The sequence below is a fragment of the Bombus huntii genome, chromosome 4, assembly GCF_024542735.1.
Source record: "Bombus huntii isolate Logan2020A chromosome 4, iyBomHunt1.1, whole genome shotgun sequence".
Taxonomy (NCBI): Eukaryota; Metazoa; Arthropoda; class Insecta; order Hymenoptera; family Apidae; genus Bombus; species Bombus huntii.
Window position 1 is genome coordinate 19,224,650 of NC_066241.1, and position 24,545 is coordinate 19,249,194.

General features: G+C 39.0%; 1 protein-coding gene across 2 annotated transcripts in view; it reads right to left on the reverse strand.

Annotated features, from left to right (window-relative positions):
• Positions 1 to 24,545, reverse strand: part of LOC126864951 (hormone receptor 4-like) — a 148,640-nt gene that overhangs the window by 67,558 nt on the left and 56,537 nt on the right. The gene's annotated exons all lie outside the window — the stretch shown is intronic.

The window sequence follows — 24,545 nt, forward strand, 5'->3', positions numbered from 1 at the left end:
TACTTTGTTACGATACGCATCTCCAATGTCATGTCGCTATATTTAGAGGGTGAAACAAATCTCTATTTAAATTTTATTTTTTTAGCTATGCCTCTAAAAATATGAATTTGTCTGAACATGTGTAAACTAATTCTCTTCCGAGATGAATATAAATCCTTATTTTCCAATTACTCTATAATATATTCATTGAAGATGGTGAAATTTAATTTTTCTTTTGCTACGATCGGAAAAAAATTCTACATTGAAATCAAAGAAAAATAAAATTAGCAACAAATGCTAGGGTTCACGATGGTTACGTCAGTGCTTAAAGTAAAATATGTTTATTATGTTTCAAGGTTTGCAGTTCGAAGCTGGAAATTTCAGTGGCTAAATTGGAATTCCATTTATTCGAGGAACGTTTCACAGAAATGTCCGAGGAGTCGTGTAAGGTTCGTACATATACTTATTCGACTTGCAAACAGTTCGAAGGCAGGAAGAGGAAACTAGCGATGTATGTTCGTAGCTAGGCGAGCAAAGCGATGCATCGTGACGCATGGCGATCTTTGCAGTCACTTTCGCTTCGATTGACATCCTTTGACAAATAACAAATGTTTCGTATAGAGTGCATGTCGGATATAAATATAAAGACTAATTTTTGCAAATATTCTCGTTGTCATTTGAAAAGTATGTTGTTCAAATTTAATTTTTAACTCGAGTATCCGTATTTTATGAGAAGTGCAATCATTTTTCGGTTAACGAAACATCAATCATGTCGTATTCACCGAATTGCAAGTTTTAGACTGATGTGATATGATAGATAATTTAAAGGTTTTAGACGTTTACAAGATTGGACATTTCATATGTAACTACTTAGTACTACAAATACGAGTAACTTGACAGAAAAATGTGATAACGAGCACAGCTTACGGATAGACGAAATAAAAGAGCGAATAAACAAGACGTAGCCTGCAAACGTGGAAAAGTTATCAAACTCGGGCGAAGGCGAGTAAATCGGTCGATAAGAGCAGGAAATTCGCGATTTCTAGCCGCGCGAGCGCGAACGGTCGTGACGTGCACCGGTAGCGAGTCTGGCTGCCCTCACTTTCGCTGCGCTTCACAGATCGCCATTCTCGTCGCACGACCGTGCGTACCTACATACATGCTGAAACACGTGACGCGCATACGGGGTCGTCATTAAACGCCGTCGAAGAAATAATTCGCTTTGCGCATATATGGAGCACGTGTGTTTTATGTTTTACCACGTGCCGCGTGAGAATATGAAATTCTCGTCTGTAATTAAAAAGTAGGAAAAATCTAATTCTTTTGCACTCCTCCTGTTTTTCATATAACCACAAGTGGTTGGATTTCATCATATCAGTTCTACCAACTTCTATAATATTCTCTGAGAAATCATTTTTCAAGGAGATCTGCAAATTTGGCAAAGTTCGATGCTTCGGGCATTGCTTTATGCAATGGGAACTCCTTGTACCACAACCGGTGACCCATTGTCTCAGTTACGATGAAACCTAGGCTCGTCTTTAAACGTTTCAACTTCTAAGCGACTTCATAGTCCGTTGACAGCCTAAAATCACAATGATGGAAGATGGTTCCGTGTCATTATCAATCGGCGTCGTTAACAAGCGCTGGCCCTGACTTGTTCGCGTGAATTACCGAGTCATGGACTCGATTGCACGGTGCATATCTCGGCGTGCACTCTTATTCGTGCGTTGCATAGCGGCGAATGCAAGTGCAAGGTAGTGCGACGGCTGGTAGCCGGTAGAGGTGAGCGAAAGTTTCTTACGTCACACATACACGCGTGCGAGCGGCACGCACGGTCCCCGGTTGCGTACCTGTCTTTGCTTCCAACAACAGGATATACAGGGTGCATCAAAATGATCGAGCACTTGATGCAATATATAATACGCGGACATATTTCGATTCTGGAATGAAACAAATTTTTTCGTATATTTTTCTACGAAATGAAAATATATTATAATTATAATATATAAACCATTCGAGATAGAATATTCGTCTGAATACAAGTACAAGTGGAAGCAGAAGGAACTTCTACAAAGTACCTATGGGTCACCCGATTTTTCAAAAAGTTCAGATTTATGTATACCTTCGCGATTGTATCATGATTGCAGGAACATGTGTTGAATGCGTCCCTGTATATTTCCACAAATCTCTCAAGAGGTCAATTTATAAACAATTCGCGTGTGAATCTACGAAATACGATAAAAACGGAGATTCCCGGGCATGGCGGTAGCGGAAACGTTGTGAATCGCGCTTAAAATGACCCGTCACGAAGCAACGACCCGGAAGCGATAACCGCGCGCGAGGTCGAAACTACGATCGATAAAGAGGTCGGTCGCACACCAGCGCGTCACTTTTTCAGGGTGGGATCTGTCCGTGTGGACACGGCTAATCGAAAGCAATCTGAGACAACACCGATGCGTTCCTGACATATTGCCACCGCCACACGCCAATGGATTTGACGTATTATTATTTTTCACGCAATAATGCGGAAGCACGGCTACTATTCGGTTCGTTTGAATATTTCATCTCGTGGCGATTTCGATGCACGACTCTCGTGTTTTTACAGCTTCAAGCAAAAGTAATCGCCAGTTAGGTAAAATTTGTTTTGCGATCGTGATCAAGGCACATATACACGTATTTATCTATGTATATATCTACCTGTAGTTAAAGTTCGTTTTTAAGAGCGAACTACGAGCTTGATGCGGAGCTGTCGGAGTTTGCTCGCGTGTACGAATAAAATTATGAAATACACTAGTTTTTACGATTGCTGCGATTGTAATAAAAGTGGCTTGTACAGCATTTTTTTACTGAATTCAGTGTCAGTTATCTTTGTCTAATTTTATTTTATCGCTAAGAGCTTAATAGGCTTTTATTATGATTTCGAGATTTCAAACACGATATCATTTGGAACTTGTTTTCAAATCGGAATATCCGGGGCAGTGTTGACATGTAGGATAATACCAGTAATAATAAATTTAAGTTTAATGGTGCGATAAATATTGAAAATTAATTTTCTTCTTACTTCAGTATGAAGATCCACTCTTGATTAAGAATATCAACATTCGTTCAAACAATTATAATCGCACGACACACGCTGTTTCTTTGTGTTTAAAGCCACGAGAACAGTTTTTTCAATTTAGAGTTAAAGAATCTGGTAAATTTCAACCGCAACGAATTCAATGAGCCAGAAAATGCGAAGAGGACATCGAGTATAGTTCGATTTTCCGATCGATGTCGATTTTCAAGCGCGTGCAAACTGCTCCCGACCGCGCAGTGGATTCGAAACAGAGTTGTCCCCGTTTCCTCGTTGGCTCCGCGGATTTATTCGAACGAATCAGAGAATCTTTTCACATTTTTTCCTCCTCTTCTATTTTTTAATTCTTTCCATACTTCGGTAGACAAAATTGTAGTCGACTGAAAATTTGCGTGCGACACTAAGCGAGAACATTGCGACATAGCTATATGAATATCATTTAACAGGTATCCGTGATACGTTGCAACAGCCTAGAAGCGGTGCCTAGTTGGAGGGTGAGAAACATCGAACAATGTAATATATACGACCCTACATCCTTGAAAATGTCGCAATACGTCCATTAAAAGGAACGAGCGAGGAACCAGCAAAACAATTCGCTCTTTTTTCCTTCATAGCCTTTTTTCTCCCTTCCGCTCTTCTCTTCGTCTCCTATCTTTTTCTCTTTTTTGTTTCTCTGTCCGGTTGTGCTTCTTTTTTTGTGTCAATGAGCGTTTAGAGCGAAGATTATTCGGTCGTTTGTGATGTACCGGCTGACGTGAAAGTAAACTCTCCGCAGTTCGTTGAACAAAAAAAGAAATTATCGAGAGCAGAATACGCCTTATTCTGTCGTAAAAAGGACGAAGAATACATCGTAATAAATTGTTGCGGAGAGAACAATTCTCTACAGGTGGAACTGTCTGGTATAGCCTATAGATCGCCACAATCGTTCGCCGTCGGTTATTGTTGGAATTTTTCGTGATTCGAAGAATTATAGAAGCGTTTTGTCGATTTATTACTATTACTCGTTATCTCGCAAAGGTTTCGGAAATGAAGGAGCATACTAATTCTTCAAAAAATTGTGAAATTATGAAAAATCTATCTCCGATAGTACAGCTTCGACAGGCAGATCTGACGCTCTAATAAAATGTGGCAATCTTGTTACATTTGCTTAGAAGACTGTTTAAAAAGTGGCAAAGTAATTCGATCGGAACCAACCATCTAAGCGTATGATTCAGCACACGACTTTCAAACTCTATTAAACTACCAAAGATTTAAGCTTTGGTCGATCTACGGGCCACCAGTTAAGTACACATATATGGTCATCGCATCTCCACCTGCTTCGTGCCTTAGGCCACGAGTCGCGAACAAGCTCCGACCGCCTCGTTTTCAACTTCGCGTTCCGGTGTCGTTCATCAATCTTGCGAATGAACAAACCAACCAACCTACCGTCCCTGTCCGACTTGAACATTCTTACAAAGCTCGCGACATCTTTATACCGGTCGGTGCGGCGGGCGCGTTGTGAACGCGGCTTAACGAGCATGAGTGTCGTGTTGCAATGGCCTAGAAGCGGTAGCTAGGCGAAGGGTCAAAAACACCAAGCGGCACGTTTCTAGGCCATGCGCTGCTATCTATAAACCCCTACGAGCTTCTTCTGTCCCTCCCTCCCGTTCACTCCCCGCTCTACCCTCCTGTGCTTCACAGTCTCACCGTTCTTCACCTCCTGCTTTCCCGGGTTGCTCGATCCTCTCTAACTACACTCTATATCACACGGAGTTGCATCTATATACACTTCCATACCTAGGTCATCTTCTCTCGCGATATCTGTCTCTTTTTCACTCTTTCCGTCAAGCCCGCGTCGAGTTTCGCTTTCACCCCGTCCATCTGTAGGCTGAACCATCCGAGGCCATATATAAGTACGTTTCGATCTTCGAGTCGTACAGAAGGAAAGCGCGACCGCGACACGACTGGAAATAGAGGCAGTTGTGCGAAATTTCCAATTCCACGGAACGCCGCGCCGACTAAGATGGTCGATTCGACAGCTGGTGCTGGCTGTCGCTTCAGTGGTGAATTATGAAAAATCTGTCCAGGGAATAATTCGCTTAACAAGTGGGCGAATGGCTGCTTCTGCGGAACCGATCGCCCCATGATGAATGCTTTTACGGCAATTTTTGTTTGTACGCTTGAATTGATCAATATGCAGAAGAATTAAGAGGTATCCAGGAAGGTTGTACGTAACGACATTTTAAATTTTTAACGCTGTAATTCGACAAATTTGTACTTCCAATAATACGATCATCTTAAATGTCGAGAGAGATACCATCTATGGAAGTATAACTATTTAGAAAGGTAGGAAATGAGCAAGGGCTGTGACGATTAAGGCCCGGAATAGACAACAGATGTGACAAGTGTTTTGACAGTGTTATATTCCCAATATAACAGTATACTGTCGCACGTTAATATATACTGCTTGATTAGAAATATAGAGCTGAATATCACAATATTACCAGTGCTACATTTTGACGATATTTTGATCATATCGTTGGTATTAGATCTTGCAATTCTAATAGCACCATTTCACACTAACATGCATTATATCATTAGAAGAATATAGCTGTTAAATCGAACAGTATGTTAGCTTCTCGTGTTTGTAGAGGTAACGGCACGTGTCAAGGCCTTTCAAGAGTCATCAGGTTACCGAATCTGTAGGTTTAGCGGCAAATTCTAGACTCACGGATCTAATGTTTGTAGTTTCAGGTGTCGATAAGCCCGATATTCTTCCAATTAATTGTTAAAAAATACGCACAAGAATCTGACTATGGAGTGAGGAAGGTGATGAACTTTCTGAGAAGAGGACTGACAATGAGTCGAATAGCTCAGCATTCAGTACTCTTTCCCCAGAACGTCGAAAGAGCAAAGCCGTCCAGGCAAAATCTTATAACAGGTATCGCCATTGTTGTGCCGTCGAATTATTCGTCTGTACAGGACTTTAACTCTTCGATCGCAGAAAATTGTGAAGGAAAAGATTGTTCGTTAGCGTGTACGATAGAGTAGATGCTAAAATTAGGATTAAAACCTGTTACTTTCACCAAGAGTTGATTACGAGGCACGTATCGATGTGATTGAGAAAATTAACCGAGTAATTGTTTCCAATTTTCGAGCGTGCATGGCGTAAGATGCATCGTGCAAATCAGACGATTTTAACTCGTCGCGAAAGGAGATTTCGTCCGTTTTCGTTATTTACTTCGTAAAGAAAATTCAATATAAAGTTTGAAAGAATAATCGGATATGAAGCATTATTAGCGCGCTGCAAATGCGAAAAAGATGAAACGAAGAAATGGATCTGCAAATTTTGAGGAACAATCTTAACACTTTAATTTTTCTAATGTATTTCTTTTCTTTATTAAGTACAATTCTTGCGCCCTTATTTTCTAAATCAAAATCTTTTTACACATGTAGGAATAAGGATAAAAATTGAAATGTTATTATATTGCCATCAAATTAATATAGGTATTTCACCGTAGAGGCTATTTAAATGTAAAATTCTACTGAGAAATAACTTTTAAATCTATAGTCCATGATTTTTGATTCTACAAATATCCATGATTATATTATATTATAGTCAATTTAGGAGTTTACGCAATCAATAATTAATACTAATAAGTGTAAATAAATGTATTTTATCTCTCAGGGAGTGATTTCAATCTTAAGAATTAAAAAAAGAACAAGAAACACGAATTATGTAATATTTTCATGATATTTGCTAGCGATTGACTAAATCGATGAATAATCAACGTACTCGATCTTTTACAGTAGATAACACAATGTTACTAAACTTCTTGCTACTATTTTCAAAATTCTACATTTCCGCTCTATAAATGTCCCCATCGGAAAAATAATTTTCTTTCTTTTTTTTCCCCCCATATCATACCATGCTAATACTTTTGTGACGACGCTAGATCGCGGAAGTACTTTACAATATTGGGCCAACCACGTATACTACAAAGCACGATTTCGATATCGAACTGGCAATCGGCCGCGAGTAATTTGGCACTTAAACTTGACAATGGCCAGCCGAACGGCTGGACTTGAACGGAGCAAATAATGCGATACACGTATACGCACCATTATCGGTGCTTCTTATGCGGTTATGTTATACAACCGATCCGCATATCTGCGTATGCAGGTTCGCACGAAAGTGCCGCACCGCGGAGACCATCGACCGATCGCTCTCTCTTCTAGTCTTTTGCAGTGGTTCTCATCGCTTTCGCGAGAGTGGATCTCAATATCGTTCATCATAGTTCGACGGGGAGGAAATTTATATGCATATTGTTACGTAATTTGAAATTATTCGCTTCGTCCGTTTGCCTTGACAGCTGAAATTAGTACCTTTTTATTTTTAGGTTTTGTTATATTACTTGGAGAAAGCGCAAATAGTGAAAGGTGCAAAAGTAATGCTCGCGTAAACTATTAATTTTGTGTTTTTCAATTTTAATTAAATTTAATTAAATTTAATTTTTTCAGAGTAAAATGTTGTTTGCATTAATTCATCGAAACGTTTCTCGTTTCACACTTTATCATGTCTGATAATTAAGTCATTAAATAAATAAAATAAAGAATATTTCGTTGGATGTCGCGTGTAACACATGTAACTGATAGTATACCACGATACCGTATCAGAGTCGAACCGTTGACTATTCTACAATATCACTGTAGTAACGATCCATCCGCGATCCAACAAAAACGTTAACTCCTTACGCGATACTTGGCGAACGAGACGCTGTCAGCCCACGTTGCAATATCGATTTCCGTAGCTCACACTACTTGTTAACTGATTAACAACTAGTATTGTAATTATGTATCCGTTGAAACGGATGATGCAAGAATTACAAAACAGTACGTGTTTTGCGCGTTTCTTATAACACCATCGCGTAAAAATGAATCATGATGGAAAATCAATCATTATGTCTTTAACCTCTCCCATTTGAGACTCGAGCATTAAAAAGATCAAATAACCATATTCGTAGTAGAGATCACGGGCATTTTGAACCTGTATTAATATTAATAGGTATGTAGTCGGCGTCCCAAATTTGCACGTTGCTCAAGAGTCTGCTGTATATCAATGAATCATTCTTACTTGGCTGTACTAATTACATCGTTCTGACCTTTTTTAATTGACTTGTAACGAGCATATCAAAAGTTCGCACAAGTAATAAGGATAATGACTCGAAGTTAATTGAAAAAAAAGTTGGCTACTTCGGTACAGAGTCGACTGCGTCTAAGAATTAAATTTATTTTGCTTTTTCTAAACGTTTGTTATTCCTTCCTGGTGAAAATATGTAAAATACATATACTTTTATGTTATATTGGCTATTCTCAAGAACTTTTTTTATAATGATAAACGGCGTTTATCGTGGCGAGTTTTATCCGTTTGAAAAAAGGTCACCAGGAACGCATACTCTGTGTAAATCGGGGGATCGGTGTATTTTGTCAAATATGGTAAATTTATAGGATTCGTCTGTTTTTCCAGCAGAATGAAAAACTGTAAGCGTTTGTAACATTTTCTTGACACGAGTAAAGAAATCACATTACAGAGAATTAAGGCAAAATTGTACGAATTTTTTCTTCTTTTTGTTTTGAAAATCAGTCGATCGATTCGTAGTATGTAGAATTCGACTCGAGTGTGTACGCGTCTGCCCTTCTCCATCGCCTTCACTGTCGTTCACGCCACGAACTAACGACTTTCACTTAAACGGCAGACTCACTTCCTGAATGCATAGACCAGTCGCGATTCCACGATCGAACTAGGAAACGGAGAACTGCCAGTTACATAAAGTCGAATCGATCGGTGTCGGGGTTTTTCGATTGCGCAGTTTGAACCCGTACTCTGTTCAAGGACGATCGTAGGCTGTTACCGCGTCAGGTTTGGTATATTCATAAAAGTGAAATTTTGTGGTTTCAAACTGAAATAGAGCAATGACCGAGTAGGGTAAAAATTAGGAAATCGAGAAACATCATGTTCAGGTAGAAGCTCGAGAAATTTAATTTCCTATCTTTCGTGCTGATTTTTCAGATGAAGCATCTTGTGAATGATGCGATTTTGTATTTATACGTAATTATGTACGTGTTACATAATTTGTACGTATATACACATAAGTGTGAAAACAATATTTACGGCGAGAAGTCTGCATGCGTCATATTAGTAACATGTATGTCTTTTAAAACTGAATTGAAATATAAATTATCTTCGACCACAAAAATTTATACACAGTCGTCACCATGCTCACAAATTAATCGATTACCGGTCTTTGATCGCCATCATTTTCTTGTAACCATCTTAGAGCAAATTAACTTACAATTTGATTGATTTCGGTAATCTCAAAAAAAAAAAAAAAAAAAAAAAAATGTTGGAAACAAAATAATCGCGTTTCGTTTGTAATGCCATGACACAAAAGATTACACAAGACGGTAATCGAGAAGGAAAGGTAATGCACGGCAATATCGTAGTCCTATTTTGGTAGCGCGCCTCGAGCTCTTTGTGCCATATTTCGTACGGTGCGGTGGCACGATGCGATGATTCAAACGGAATAGAGTAGGCGTAACCCGTAGGAGTGGAGGTGACGAGAGAGCGCGTTGCCTATCTGCTCGGAAGCGAACGAAACCGAGGGTGAAAACACATCGGAAATTATGCAGCCGTGTATCGGCCTGGTTTCCTTCGCTTCCTCTAATTTTACGATTCGGTTGCGGGACAACCAAGAAAACGGGCTATCGTTGTCGGCTGAGAACGCGATTACGTTTCGTTGAAACGATCGTGTCATTTCACTTCCTACTGCGTAACCCAATTAGCCGCTTATTTAATACTGTTCCGACGACCGCAAACCATAGTAATAGAAGCATACAACTAGTGGTTTCGAGAGGAAAGAAGGGTGGAAAATAAAGGCGAAAGCCCGCCACTAGAAAGCCCGCACGGCTCGTATTATCTGTACGAAACGATCGCACTATGCGGGAATAAACTTTGATTGCAATAAACATTTTCTGTTTCCTGATGTGACGAGTAACGAGATCGAAAATGATCCATGACGATTCCAGAAAATTGGTCCAAATTCGATAGAAAAATCTACGTACCAAGCTATGCAGATTATACAAACATTCCAATAATTTGGATTCAATTGCTATAAACTAAAGCAACAAGGCATACGTTCGCACGCTTCGGAAATCTAACGAAACTGCGTATACGAAATGGCGACAATTGAGAACCACTGTTTGGATCAAATAAATTTCCGTCTGCGTCATTAGGGTAGATGGAGCGATCGAACGGAAGAGGCAAAAACGCGAAGAGGAGGGCGGCGTTATTCAGTAGCCAGAAAACCGATGTTATGGCCGGCAGTCGAGAATCGTAGAGAGAAGAGTAGCTGACGCACGCGGTGGCGGCGGACGTAGGCAAGGCAACAGAAGGTCTCGAGCCGCGAGGTTCAACCTCTCCTATAGGTCGCTTCCTCGTGCATAACCCAATTAAACCGATTATTTAACGCTCTGCCCGCGCTCTTTCTCTCTGTCTCCTATCGTGCTTCGCCGCGATCACATTCTCGCTTACTTTCCCACCTACTTTCGAATAAGTCACGACTTCGAAGGTGGTGCGATATTAGATAGACGGGGTAGGCAAGGCCAGAGTGCACGACACCTATTTTTATCAACTATGTAACGATATACGTACATATGTATGTAATAATACATATATGTAATATCATACCTATATTATTGTATACATCGCGTACCTACATGTAACAATGAATGGGCAAAGACAGAAAACTGCGTTATTTTTTATGGCGCCGTCTTTCGTGAATTGTGAAAGTAATTCTAAAGTTTTCCACGTTAAAAATGCTACAAGTACCATATCGTTCGCCATAGCGTTCACCATACTAACCACACCGTACTTCACCGTACTTCACCATACCGTTCACACGTGCCGCGATCTTTTGGATATCGGCACGCCGGGTTACGCAATCGATTCTTGGCGTGTCTTTGTACCACGCGAGGGGAGGAGGAGGGGGCAATAAATCAAGCCTTCCCGCGAGAAAACCAAGAAGAAAAGACGAGGTGCTAACCGAACCGAGAGCACAAGCTAGCGGTGCAGTAGAAAGGGAGGGGAAAGACACATAAAAGCTGAAGAAAGGGGGACGAGAGGGTAACCCTGGGATCCAGATTACGGCGTTTCGTGTATGCACGGCGAAAGGCTCGCAACGCGAGTGCGCGATGGCCTATTCCCCGTGTCCAGGGTTACCCGCGGTCGTTGTGTCCGAAAACTTTGGCAATAAACTTACGTTCGAGGAAGAAAGAAAAGGAGAGAGAGGGTGGGAGGGAGGGAAAAAGAGAGAGAGAGAGAGAGAAAAGGGAGCGAGAGAGAGAGAGAGAGAGAGAGAGAGAGAAAGGAGAAAGAGAAAAAATCGGCGGAACCGATAGAACGACACCGCGATGGAACGGACTGACCGACACTACACTGCTGCCGGGATAGTTTCACTAGTTGCGTAATCCTAATAGATTGTGCTGCTCGTTGCTGCCTGCGACCGACTTACAACTGCGAGACGCCCCTGGATCGTAAAGACACTTCTTTTCTTGGTCTTCTAGGAACATTGTACTTCGCTGAAGCTCGGATGCTTAACAAAATTTAAAAAATCATCTTGTATCGTGTCATTGCTTCTAAGAATACAATTACGCTTTGAAAATAAAAACGGTTTGAAAATAAAACGCAATCGATCGTTAGCACTTTTTCGACTTCTTCTTATCGCACAATTAATTTACAAACAACTCATCCCACAGAACCACCGTGAAAATTAAATAAGGAACAAATTGCAATCTTTTGAACAGAAGCAGATTAGAAGTGCTCAAAGCGACACGGCTCTGCAAAGTTCTATAATTTTCTCGTTTCGCTTTAATAATTATTTCCGACGTCTCCGTGTTCGGGGCTAGATATGGAAAACGTAAATCGGTCTAAGAAGATTTATTTTTCGTGAACGTTCGCCGCTGGGTAGTTTCACTAGTTGCGTAACCGCAATAGGTTGTCTAACTGCCGTCGCTACTGTCGCTGCGACCAACTTGCAATCGAGACAGCCAAGATCGCTGGCAGTTAATTCGAGAAAGTTGCAACGGGCCGTAGATCCTTGCTTGAGAGAAGAAAAGTAAACTCGCCGCGTGACACCTTCTCCCTTCCTTTTCGCTTGTGCTATTTTTCTTCTTTTTTATACGACTATTTATCGCTTATTGACGGCGGTGCTCATCGCGTTGACGTTAACGTTGACGTTGACATTGGCGCGTTTTAGCGCTAGTTTATCTATACTTTCGAAGAAATCTCATACATGAAATCTTTTGAATCTTTCATGTTCGATACCGATCCTTTCCTTGGCAATACTATAGTTTGACATTGGCTTAGTAGAACTTTTAATCGCGTATTCGAAAAAGAAAAGGGAATAAATATAAGACAGTCGAATATAAAATGTCGGGGATTAAGAAGCAATAAGTTTCTCGATATTTGTCCCAATCGAAAGTTTATCGATAATTTCCTCATCTACCTAAATCCTCCGCGTGTTATCTGTAATCCAAATCCTGCGACCAGCTGCGTCCAAACGGTATAACATGGATTTACATTTCAATTTTGCAGAACGATCGAAGAAACGACGAATGGGCAATAATAGCAGGCGAGAGTACTGGTTGATTGATTATCTTGAGCGTTCTTCGTGCATTCGCGATCGACGCGGCGCGACGAGCAACCGATAGTTTCACTAGTTGCATAACGAACAGCCGCGATACACGTTGTCGAACGAACAGATCGTGTTGTAATACGACAACAACTTCCCATACCATTGCTGTTTAAAGCGTTTAAACGAGCTGAAGCGTTTGATTTGTCCGGGAATCTTGAAGTAACCCCGCGCGATCCGTATAACGAGCACCTTAAAGTTCATTTACCTCTTCCCAAGTTTTCGATTTCTTTACCGACTATCTTCTTATCCTTCCTTTTTCTGTTGCTCTTTTGTTTTGTCTTGCTTTGTTGCATTTCCTACCCCCACTGTTACAGAAACGCGTCTAAGTTCTCGCAAAACGAATTTTCGGGAAGAGCAGAGTTTCCGTTTACATTTAGGGGGAAATAAACTTTGCTAAGGTATTTCCTATACCTATGAAATAATATCGATGATTTTTTTCTTCCGAAAAATTGGCGAGATGTTCCCAATATTTTCAATCACTGCGAGATCGTTTCCAGACGATTTCGAATCTATTCGCAATATGCTTCTACATATCTCTAATTATTTAAATTACTGTAAATGAGTCGTGATGCTTTATACTCGTATATGTAATTAGAAGTATTTATTGCTTGTTAACGAGAGAAAGAATATTCATGAAACGATGTTTGACTCGCCTTGAAATTTCGAATTCTGTCGCAGTAAATACAAAGTACTAATCAAAGTCTTATTAATCAGTTTAAGCGTTACATAAATATTAATCAGAATAAGTAGTAAGTAAGATACGCAATAAATTATTGAATCGCGATGATTTGAAAATGTGAGATGTGGGAGCGCCGGAAAGTTAAGCGATCAATCGATTACACGTTGATGATCAGATTTGAAATTATGTTAAAAAAGATACGGGACATAATAAAGATTTCTTGTCGTGCAGATATCTTTCACACGTTATTTCCAATGAAAATAACGAAGCTTCGTTCATAAATATTGTACGTCTTTTGCAAGTTACCTAAACAATTTTATCGCGTATGTAGTCCTCTTTGTAATCTTTATCTTCGTAATATACCACTTTGTTATATTACCAGTCAATTTTACAGAATTCGTCAAATATACACATCTTCCGTATCGCGTTTTATTTCTATCGATTTTCGTTGAATATTTCACAAATATGGGAAAAATACGTGAAACAAGTCTTGTGCACATATATTGCAACAACATTTATTTCATATATTTGCACAAAAAAATAATAATTCAGTTATCGCTGTCGGTATTGTACTCGAAAGGAGTTAATCTATTCTTTTCTCAGCATGTCAACCAAAAACGGTCAGAATGATGTAATAAGCGCTATCAGATAAGAATTCTTGACTCTGATATACAGGTTTGTCCACGAAACTGGAACAAGCCATACTTCTTTTCCAATTGCAATAAGAGAAGAATGTTACGGAGAAAATGTTGACGGTAACAAAAGTATTTTTGTATGTGTATTCTGTTTATACGAATGCATTTTAGGATTGGATTGTTTCTTGTTATAGAGACGATCCTTTTTTCTTTACACAGGTTAAGTTACATCGTCATTAAGCGTGAAAACGTTATTAACATGAAATAATACTTCGTAAAGTACTCATACTTAGAATAAACATCCATTAATTATAGAATTCTTCTAATGATCATTGTGATCATATATAATTTTCTCGATGTTATGCATGTCTTTAGTAAAAATACTAAATATTGTTTTGTTCAGTTCATATTCAATGATGTTTCTTGCTAGCTTTATAATCAATGAATTACTTTTTATCGAAAGATGTTTCACGTGATATAGAAATGTAAAAAATTAATAAGCAATCACTCTATACACCATCTTCGAAGTTTCTCAATAACGAACCGCATCGAATTATTTCTTTTTACTTACAAAGAGTTTACCGATGAACGTGTCGTGCATTGACCACATACACACAGAAACACAAGATGCCTAGATAGGGTACAAGGAACAATCAGCGATGTTTCGCAGGCTCGTATGGTTGAGAACCTCGGTGACATGGCGGCAGCAGCGACGCGGCGGCGTAACGGAGACGGCAACAGGAGCTTGTTATCTCGCTCACGAAGACGCATGTATACGCGACTGAAACGAATGCAGAAGTGCATTGCAAGCGGTACGACCGTGCACGCTTAGTTTGTGCTCGCCGGCTGATAGTGTTGCGCAAACGTCATCGAAAAGTTCATGATACAAAGTCACGTTACGAAAACGGCGAATGACGCGAGCGCCCCGTTATACATCGAGAGCGAGAGCGAGAGCGAGAGCGAGAAGAACGGCGAGGGAGTGCATCGGTGAATGTTAATGCCAATTCGAACACGGCTGTAATAATAATACCGGCGCCATGACGATCGAACGCTAGCTCAACAACCGCTCGTCTACTTTTCCGTTTCTATTCGAAACAATAATCGCCTTCGATCTATCTTTTGGCCTAAAAAGGACGAATTTGATCGATGCATTTGCTCCACGGATACTATACATAATAGAATTATATAATACAGCGTGTATTATAAATCTTGGAAAATTGATTAAAAAGTTGTAAAAAAAAAGTGACATTTGCATGAACGCGATATTTCTCAATCTGCAAAAGAAGGTACTCGATCAAAGATACTTTTTTCAGAAAATTAATGAATATATGAATGATAATTTATAACGTTTTTTTATTAACAATTAATCTTATTCAAGTATACAAAGTATTTCAAAGCGTTACAGGCATAATGAAATAACGTAACTACCATGCTTTTTTAGCATCGTAAAAAGAGTTGTTTTCTAAAGAAAATTCTCTATGCAAGTAATGCAATCCATGCCCACTTCGAACGCACGTTCCTCGATTTTAGATGTCACTTTTCGTTACAGAGATATCAAATATATCGCATACAGAACACGATTTTTCAAATTGTCGATATTTCTATTCGTTCGTGTAATTGATTATATTTATGGCATATACCGATTTCTGTTGATTATTTTATACGTGACTTTATACACTTCAAATTCATATAAATTTATTCCAATGAAATATAATCAAAAATATTGTATAATTCTACTTCGATAAAAATGACCAGAGAAAATAACTTTACGGTTATCGTTCATAGCTGCATTTAGTCCGATGAATGTTGCTTGCAACGATTGATAATTCGATTCCAGAGAAAACTAAGAGGAAAGTTGCTTCATATCTATAAAAGAACACGTCGCGAATGACACGTAATTTTTCCCAAGAATTATCTCAGCAATCATGTTACTGAAATATACGCGAATATAAAAAATATTACGTTCGTTTTATCGAATTGTTGTTTACTTTATACCGCATTCTCACTATTTCGATTTCGTTCAACCAACGATCATCTTGCATTCCCTCTGTACAATATTCTCCATAGTATTCATTTCACTGTGTGATTTGAGGGAACTAGAACATTGCATTCTTGACCGAGCAAAAAAACGTCAAGGATTCTCTTTTGCACGCACACGATGCCTTGTCATGAAAGAGCACATTCTGTGTATATTGAGTCGAGCATATTAGTCCGTGGATTAATGAAAATGAAACTTTCTTACAAATATTGATTTTACATACAAATTATTTTATAACGAGCTTCAACGTCTATTAAAAAAAAAAAAAAAAAAAAGACAAGAAAAACAAGTAAAGATTAAGTTTAAAGATTGAATTAAAACTTCGGTGTTATTCAATCTTGTTAATCCTTTTGGTACGACGCGACGCTCGTCCGTCACTTGACGGCTGCGAACAAGAGCAATTGCGCGTAGCCGTAGCGTATGTTGACTTCAGTCGACGCGCAACCTCAGCCGTGGGGACGCAATTAGCAGCTATCACTAATACTAATCACTATCACTAATAAATATGACTTTAATAATAAATAATTTATAATAAATATAACTACTAATTGATGCTGATACCGACATATGCATATATATATTTTATATGATTAGAACTAAACCTCGTTACAAATTCTTTTTTCAGCTTTCGTAAATCAGTATTTTCATGCCAACAGTTGCTTCCTTCTCGTCTTATTGTTAAAGCCTGATATTTCACACTTTCTTCATTTATTAGCTCCAATAAATATTCAAAAAGTGACCAACGTGTTAAACGACAAATAAAATTACCTTAAACTAATTAATATTAGTATAAGAAACAACTCTGTTTAATTTTGTAAAAGAAATTCCTCTCTAGTGCAAAATTAAAATAATCTTCAGAAACAAATAAAATCGCCGAGATATCTGTGACCAAATAAAGAAGAATAAGTTATTTCACAATTTTGTATATATACAGTATAAACAACTGATTTATACTAAAATTGCTCGATACCATGTTCTTCTATTTTTCCAAGATAGGGCCGTCGATTTATATAAGTCGAAGTGAGACATTTCCTGCATAGTCTACTTGGAAAATTGCGTCAAAAGAAACCAGACAAACCCTTAAATAGTGAGTAACGTTCATATTCAACGTAGAAAATAAATTTTCTCTTACAAAATTGACTTCGACATTTCAAAGCTACGAAGTCCTAAATTCTAAGTTGCAGCATTTGTATAATTTTGAAGTTGGAAAGTATCGCTATTTAATTTGCGAATGTTTTTACGTTTATTTTACGATTACCTTCGAACAAAATTTCAAGTTCAAGAGTGCTGAGTTTTTGCAATTAAGCAGCTAAACGATCTTGAACAGTTGAACGAGTTTAAACAGTTTAAAAAGTTCAGCTAGAATGCTGCAAAATGAGCCCTCCTTTGATAGCCGTTTAAAAATATTCTTCAATTTCGAAAATTGCGAGCTACTTCAAGAAGTTATTAAAAATTTCGAACGATCGCGTACTAATTACACTCTACTTACACTTGTGCATCAATCTCCTATAAAACATACATCTTTTACATTTAAATCGATAGAAATTCTCCGACTCCTAGATAGAAAAATGAATTTGTAATAGTGTTCGTTAGATATCTATATTTTTGTAATATTAAAAAATACAGTAACAAGTTTCTAACGTTTTAAACGATTCGATTGAATATTTTCGAAAATTAGGTGCAAAACTCGATGAATATTTTTGGGTTCTGGATTATACAAGGTACCATTCGCCATTCCTAAAAGCGAAATATGTAAACCTTTCCCATGCAACCTTTAACCTACATTTCGTTTTATCTCTCACATTTCGTGAATATAACGCGTTTAAAAAAATATTCAACGCCGATAAGAATATCCGTCCGCTATTAGTTAACAACCACAATTTCACAAAAGTTTTGCCGTGATTACAGAAACGCAACCTGTTGGGAACGTTACCGCGTTGTCAGAACGATACTCGTTCGTTCTTTTATGTTTATGTACGTTATGGCTGCGATCGTATTTCATGCCTCGAATATACACAATTGTAACGGCAAACTATTGTCAAACGTGCAAGAGAAGCAAGGTGCAACACGTTTGGTTAACATGTTTCCTTTTTACTTCGATATATCATTAGAAACATAGAGGTCATGTTATCACAGTTTCACGAAAAACGAAAGTCTTAATTTATACAATGTATTTTTAGATTCGCGATAAACAAATGTGCGATTGAAGTATGCTTATGAGAAGCATGAAAACGATTATTAACCTTTCGTATGCAAACACATTTTTCCACGCTTTGACAGTAGAGAAACGGGCTCGTTTATATCGAAGTTCAGCTTTTTACTGTTCTAAGCGTTCGGAAACAGTGTAGAAAAATTTCGGAATGCTTATCATTGTTCCTATTTCGTCGTATAGCTATTCATTCGTTCGGGCAACATTCGAAAATTGGACGCGTTGGGAACTTTTTTCGATAAAAATAAAAATTCGCGGAAAAGAAATTTAAGTATAAAATTTCGCTTGCAGAAGATCCGCCAAAAGAAGGTTATTTTTATGCCTTTTAAATAAGGTTATTTTTAAGATCACAAGTTAATGTGTCATTCAGATATGCGTAAGTTTGTCTTTGGCTGAACGATATAAAAGAAAAACTATTGGTGGCCCTTTGATCTTGGCTAAAGGACGATAATGCAACAGTAGGGATCCATTATCGTCTCCAAGGTACTGCGTTTTTCGCCAGCCTCCGTTTGCTACTGTACGTACGTTTCCCGCAGGCATCGTGTCTGCATGCCAGTTTCGACCGAGCGATTCACCTCGGTTGGCCTAAATAAACAACCGAGAATACATCGACCCGACAAGCTAGCTGCTACACTTTAGGCGCACGATTCTGCGTTGTTTATACGATGGTCAGAGATGGCTCGATCGTTACGGTAAACCGGAAACCACATCGATGAGAACCGATCGCGCCTTCCGACATCGATAGAAAAGCTATTCGAAGAAGAACTGACGATCAAACGTAACAGGATTCCTACAGTTGTCCTTAGTCCATTTATATCCTTTACCTATATCGTTTACAACTTTTTTGATTAATTATTTTAGTTATTCGTTGTTTCGTCTCATTCTTTCGCGACCCTTCCTTTTTCTCTTATTATCGTTTCCATCTTATTGTACATTGAAGGATTCTAGATTTGGTAGGAGAGCGAAATCGATAAAAAGTTCGCGTTACAAGTTGTTCTTTGTATCGTAATTATACCTCTCGTATTAAGGACTACGATATGAATACTATTTAGCGTTTCTTACTTTATTTTCTAGCTAAGTAAATTTACAATGTAGTAAACGATGAAAGTTGATATCATCCGAGTGACAAATGATGTATGTAAGTGCCAAAATTAACAAACACGTGTTTTTTGTTTACACGGAAAATCATCACCGTCGACACTTATCCAGATCGTTTATCACCTCGACGTTTCAATCGTTAACAGTACAGTATCATCGAACCTCGTTAAGACTATAATCGTTTTTAGAATCTCAGAAACATTGGACAGCGTACTGAATTTTAAAATTACTTTCCTGCAAAAATATAAAAGATGCGACTTATCGCGTTCTTCCCATATAGTTCAAATTAAATACCAGTAGCATTTTTTTTTAATATTTTGACTTTTGTAGCATACATTTCGACTCATTTGAAAAAATTCGTACGATTTCATGATTAATTGAATAGCGTTCCTTGTCAGAGACTGTATTTCGGTCTGGTGGATGCTATAGGACCGCAAGTAACGCGATTCAGCCAAGCGTGGTTCGCGTCTTTGCATCGGAAGGTCGGCTGTGCCCTGCACCGCGCGTGACGGAAATATCCCTGGCGATTATGGCGAGAAAGAGATAGCATAAAGGCGCGCGCGCGTTCTTCCAACGCGACGCGGCGTTCGGTTACATAAGCTGGCCCTACTGGTTCGACTCTATCTGCCGCTGGCCTGAGGCGTGCGCTATCTCACCGCCATTTTTCCACCTAGTTTCCGAGGTATCGGCGAATTTTTAAACGACCTACTTCTGTTTATCGCGTCGGAGGCTTAACGCAAACGAGTTGGGCAGCGATTTCGCGGAACGCGAACCAGAGGCAACGCGATGTCTCGCCTCTTGTCATTGAAAGTGCTCAAGATCTAGTGCAGCCCATGTGGGATTGTTATCGTCGAATATACGCGGGCAGTATACTTGCGTAAGGAAATCTTTCGGTCGTAATGAATGAACGACGGTCTCCGACAATCGGATGAATGAATTCTTTCGAAAATGGAATGATTTCATTGAAAATGAATTAGAAAGTAAAGTTAGGATATAAAAAAGCAAGGGAGAAAAATTTCGGCAAATGTTTTAATGATATCGGTAGACTTGACTGTTTCGGTTGAGAGGTATATTATTACGATATATCCATCAGAAAACTGGTACCACTGATTTATCTATTGGCGTTCCGAAGCAAGAAGTCTTCATAGGTGATAAGTCGATATTTTAATCTTTTTACGCCTTTTTACAATTCTGTTTATCTTCGATCGTTTCAAAACTCCATCCAATTGCTTAGTCATGTTACGCTATATAGGAAACTCTATCGCACAATTTTCTTTCTGCCGAAGAGAGCGACTGCCGTTCGGCAGCTTACAAAGCGCTTATCAAACTTCGAAACGGAGAGATTGGGAACGCCATCGAATTGCGAATACTACGATCGCGACTATTGCTGTTCCCTTTTTGTTCTCCGCTGTTTCCATCCGGTGCTCGTGATAGGAAAGAGTAAAGTACATCTTGACTGTGGTCTACAGCCGGGGAGCAAGTTGCAGCCACGCGAGAAATTCTTATTCTGCGTTCTCCGGCTAAAACGCATCCGAAAAGGATCCGTGTATCAGAGTCCGTTGTGGATGTTCTGTATTCTGTAACCGAGCTCGGTTAACGCGCGCGCATACCGAGGTCGCCGTAACTCTTTGCCTATGAAGCGGCTCTCTTATTTTTCTAGGTGAACGTTTTTTCCTTGCTGGCTGCTCGTTCTCTCGAGATTCAAGGATTCCAAACATCACTTGACCCAGATCTTCGTTAAACTTCGACCGCGCGTCTGGCGTAAACAGACCGGTAGTTGCTAGACGCCTCCTCGTGGCTCCGCGAGCACGACTTCCAGCTTTTCATGGAAGAGAACCTAACCGAAATCTTGACAACTTCGTGACACATTACGTCCGTGAGATTTTTAAAATTATTATTATTATTATTATTATTGTTGTTGTTGTTGTTGTTGTTGTTATTTTCTTTTCGTTGTTTTCCTTTTTTATTTGTACCTATTTATTTATTTGTTAACTCAAGCTATATTTCTTTGTGGAAATTACAAATAATTTTGCGCTGCTTTCGAATAATAGAAGAAAAAACGATAGTAATAGATAATAACCATTTATCCGATTGAAGATAGTTCGCAGTTCAATATGTATTAGCAGTTACCTTATTGGTTATTGGTACCGATACACGATACGCGTATGTATATGGTTAAGAATCGCGCGGTGGTCTCGTTGTACGAAACAGGAGAATAAAAATGCCTAGGTGGATTCCGTTGTCGCTCCAACTACTCGCGTTATTTTCTAGTCGAGGCTCTGCTTTTTACACGGCTGAACGAAGCTGGTTCTATACAGTGCACGAGCAATGACTTTTTTCCTTGCATGAGATTATGAATCACTGCATAATATCCTCTCGACGGCCTTAACCGACAGAAGGAAAACGAAAGGCCGCGAACGCCACGACTTTGTCTATTTATTCTTCCAGTCTATGCGTTTATTTCGTAACGAGCGCAACGAGCTTGAAACCGAAGGGATGGTAAGAATGAAAATTATGAATGAATCAATGAAAAATATAAACAACGTTTTCGTAGCAATTCCTCATTCTAAGAAAAAAATTATTCAATTCTATCGCTATCGTTATGTATTAACGTTAGTTAAAATATTCTAATCTTATGTACGTTATATATACGAAAAAATTAACATTGTATCCTAAATATATTCTATACTTCATATCATTGCAAACATTTGCTATAGAGAAATGTCGAACGAATGAGAAATTCATTCATACCTTGCATACAAAAAGTTCATTGATTACAACAGTATATTTATAAGACCGTACGGATCATATAATACGAGACATTCTGACAAGGATATAATAGTAGATGTATCATTTACAGTAATACATGTATTTCGCGAAACACGTATTTGCATCAACCGATACTTTCGTAATCCCAAACATTAGCCAAAGTATAAAAAAGATAAGTAAATATTTGTTTTCGACTACGCATGTTTCCTACTATAACGATTTTATTTTTCACGAAAATTGTGACGATGATACTTTACATTTAACGAGAGAAAGAGAAACGAAAATCATTTAGCAAAACGTAAAAGGTCTCCTTGCGTATAAATATAATAAATGGAATAATAATAATCGTTGTTAATTATTATCTCCTTAGTAAATGAAATACTGGCGATTCGACCTTATTACATCTAACAACACCGGACAAACATTCCATTGATATCCATCGTATATTATACCGGAACAGCACGAGACCAGTTATTCAACGAATGATAGCTGCAGGCAGATCGAGCTTCGACAAAAACGAAAGCGATCTTGGAGGAGAAATTTCTTGCATGACAGGGAATACAGAGAGAAAAAGAAAGAGAGTGTGCGAAGCATAGAGTTCCCGTCATCCGCATCATCGCGTTTCTCCATCGGGCCACGAAGAGAGGAGAGCCCTCCGTCAATCGGCTCGCAAGTAGAGCGTGCACATCGTGTGTACGAGAACGGACCCTTTTGCGCTGAACCGCGCGCCGCGCCGTGTTGTGCCGCGCCGTTTGGGAAGCGAGGAGGGTTCGATGGCGTGAACTCTACGCTCTGAAGCCTCGAGTTTTGCACTTGTGCACGCTCGCGAGCTGCGAATACGTTGCCCCGTAACCGAGTACCTCTCTTTATCATAGCACAGTGTGTTTCCTTTCTTTTCCCTGTTTTCATGTTATGTCCCCTTTTTATCTTTTATTCAATGCCTCGTTTTCACATAGAAATAGCGCACGAGTTTCGAATATAAAAGAACGGAGGAAACACGATTAAAAGTTGCCGCAAGAAAGGTGTAAGCGTGAAATTGGTTCTGCGATAAAGAGTTGAAGAAAGTACCGTTATTATTTAATAAAAAATCAATTTCATCTTGACACGTATTTAACACGTATTTAACATAATTGTACAAAATTATAATATGTTATAAAGCACTTGTACGCGCTGAAACGTCGTACAACAGCGATAAAAAAAGTCGAAACATCTGAACTCTAAACCCAATCAGTTCCGCGTATCTTCCTTCTTCCATATCTTATATCGTTTAGACGATATGTACCGACTTTCGTGAAACGTCCTGTAGGAAGAGACGCCACGCAAGAGATACGTAAACTTACAAAGAGGAATCAAACAGTCAGTTATTCGTGATAACCCAAACGGAAAGAGCTGATTAAACGGGAAGAGCGATGTTCAAGGAGGAACGTAAACGCGACAAAAGCGAAGCATGTACGAGCGCGCGTTATTACTCGTTATCACGAACTTTTAATGCAACAGTCGACGTGTTTACAAGCGTGGAACGAACGAGCCATGTCAACAAGATAATGCACCGGGTTTCTTCTCTTTTGCACGTCCCACCTATTACATAGATTAATACACGTCGATCGAGCCGCGAATAGAAAAAAAGACCTACCGAACGAGCATGCGTCTAGTTAGCTTGAAAAATAAACGGCTCGCGCGAATAGAGAATGAACGCGAACGCCATACCGCCGCGAACGTTTCTGAAAGCGAAGGAAAATGCATTGCGTAACATAATAAAAACTTCAATAACTTCGTCCTATATTCCGAAGTATGTAATTGGCCTTCCTCTAATATGCACGACACCTTCTTGTCGTAGTGGTAATTCATGCTACCGCGTTACATATTCTTAAAAATCCCGCTCCCCTCGCCGGTGGAACGCTATGTTGCGCACGAGCGTTGCGCCAAACATCACGATATCCTTAGTTTTCTCGTCGTCTCGCATCGCGTAGCGCCCAACTCAATCTTTTCTTCCGCCAATATTTTCCAGATTCTTATACTTCATATATTTGCATATTTCTGACAATCGTCGTTTTTCTTGAATTCTTGGCAAACTGGGGTATAAATAATTTGGATTTTATTTCGAATTACAGTTTTATAAACAGATTTTTTCCTGTATTTGTCTTATATATAGCTCTTTGGGAAGTTCGATTCTATCTATAGTTGTCTAAGCATGGATACTTTAGGGAGATCTTTATATAAATATATCTTTCTTCCCTTCACAAGGGCAGATTGAAAAGTCTCCGGAATGACAATAACTTTATCGCAAGATAAATTCCATCCGATCAGATTCCATATTAAAGACAGAATCATTAG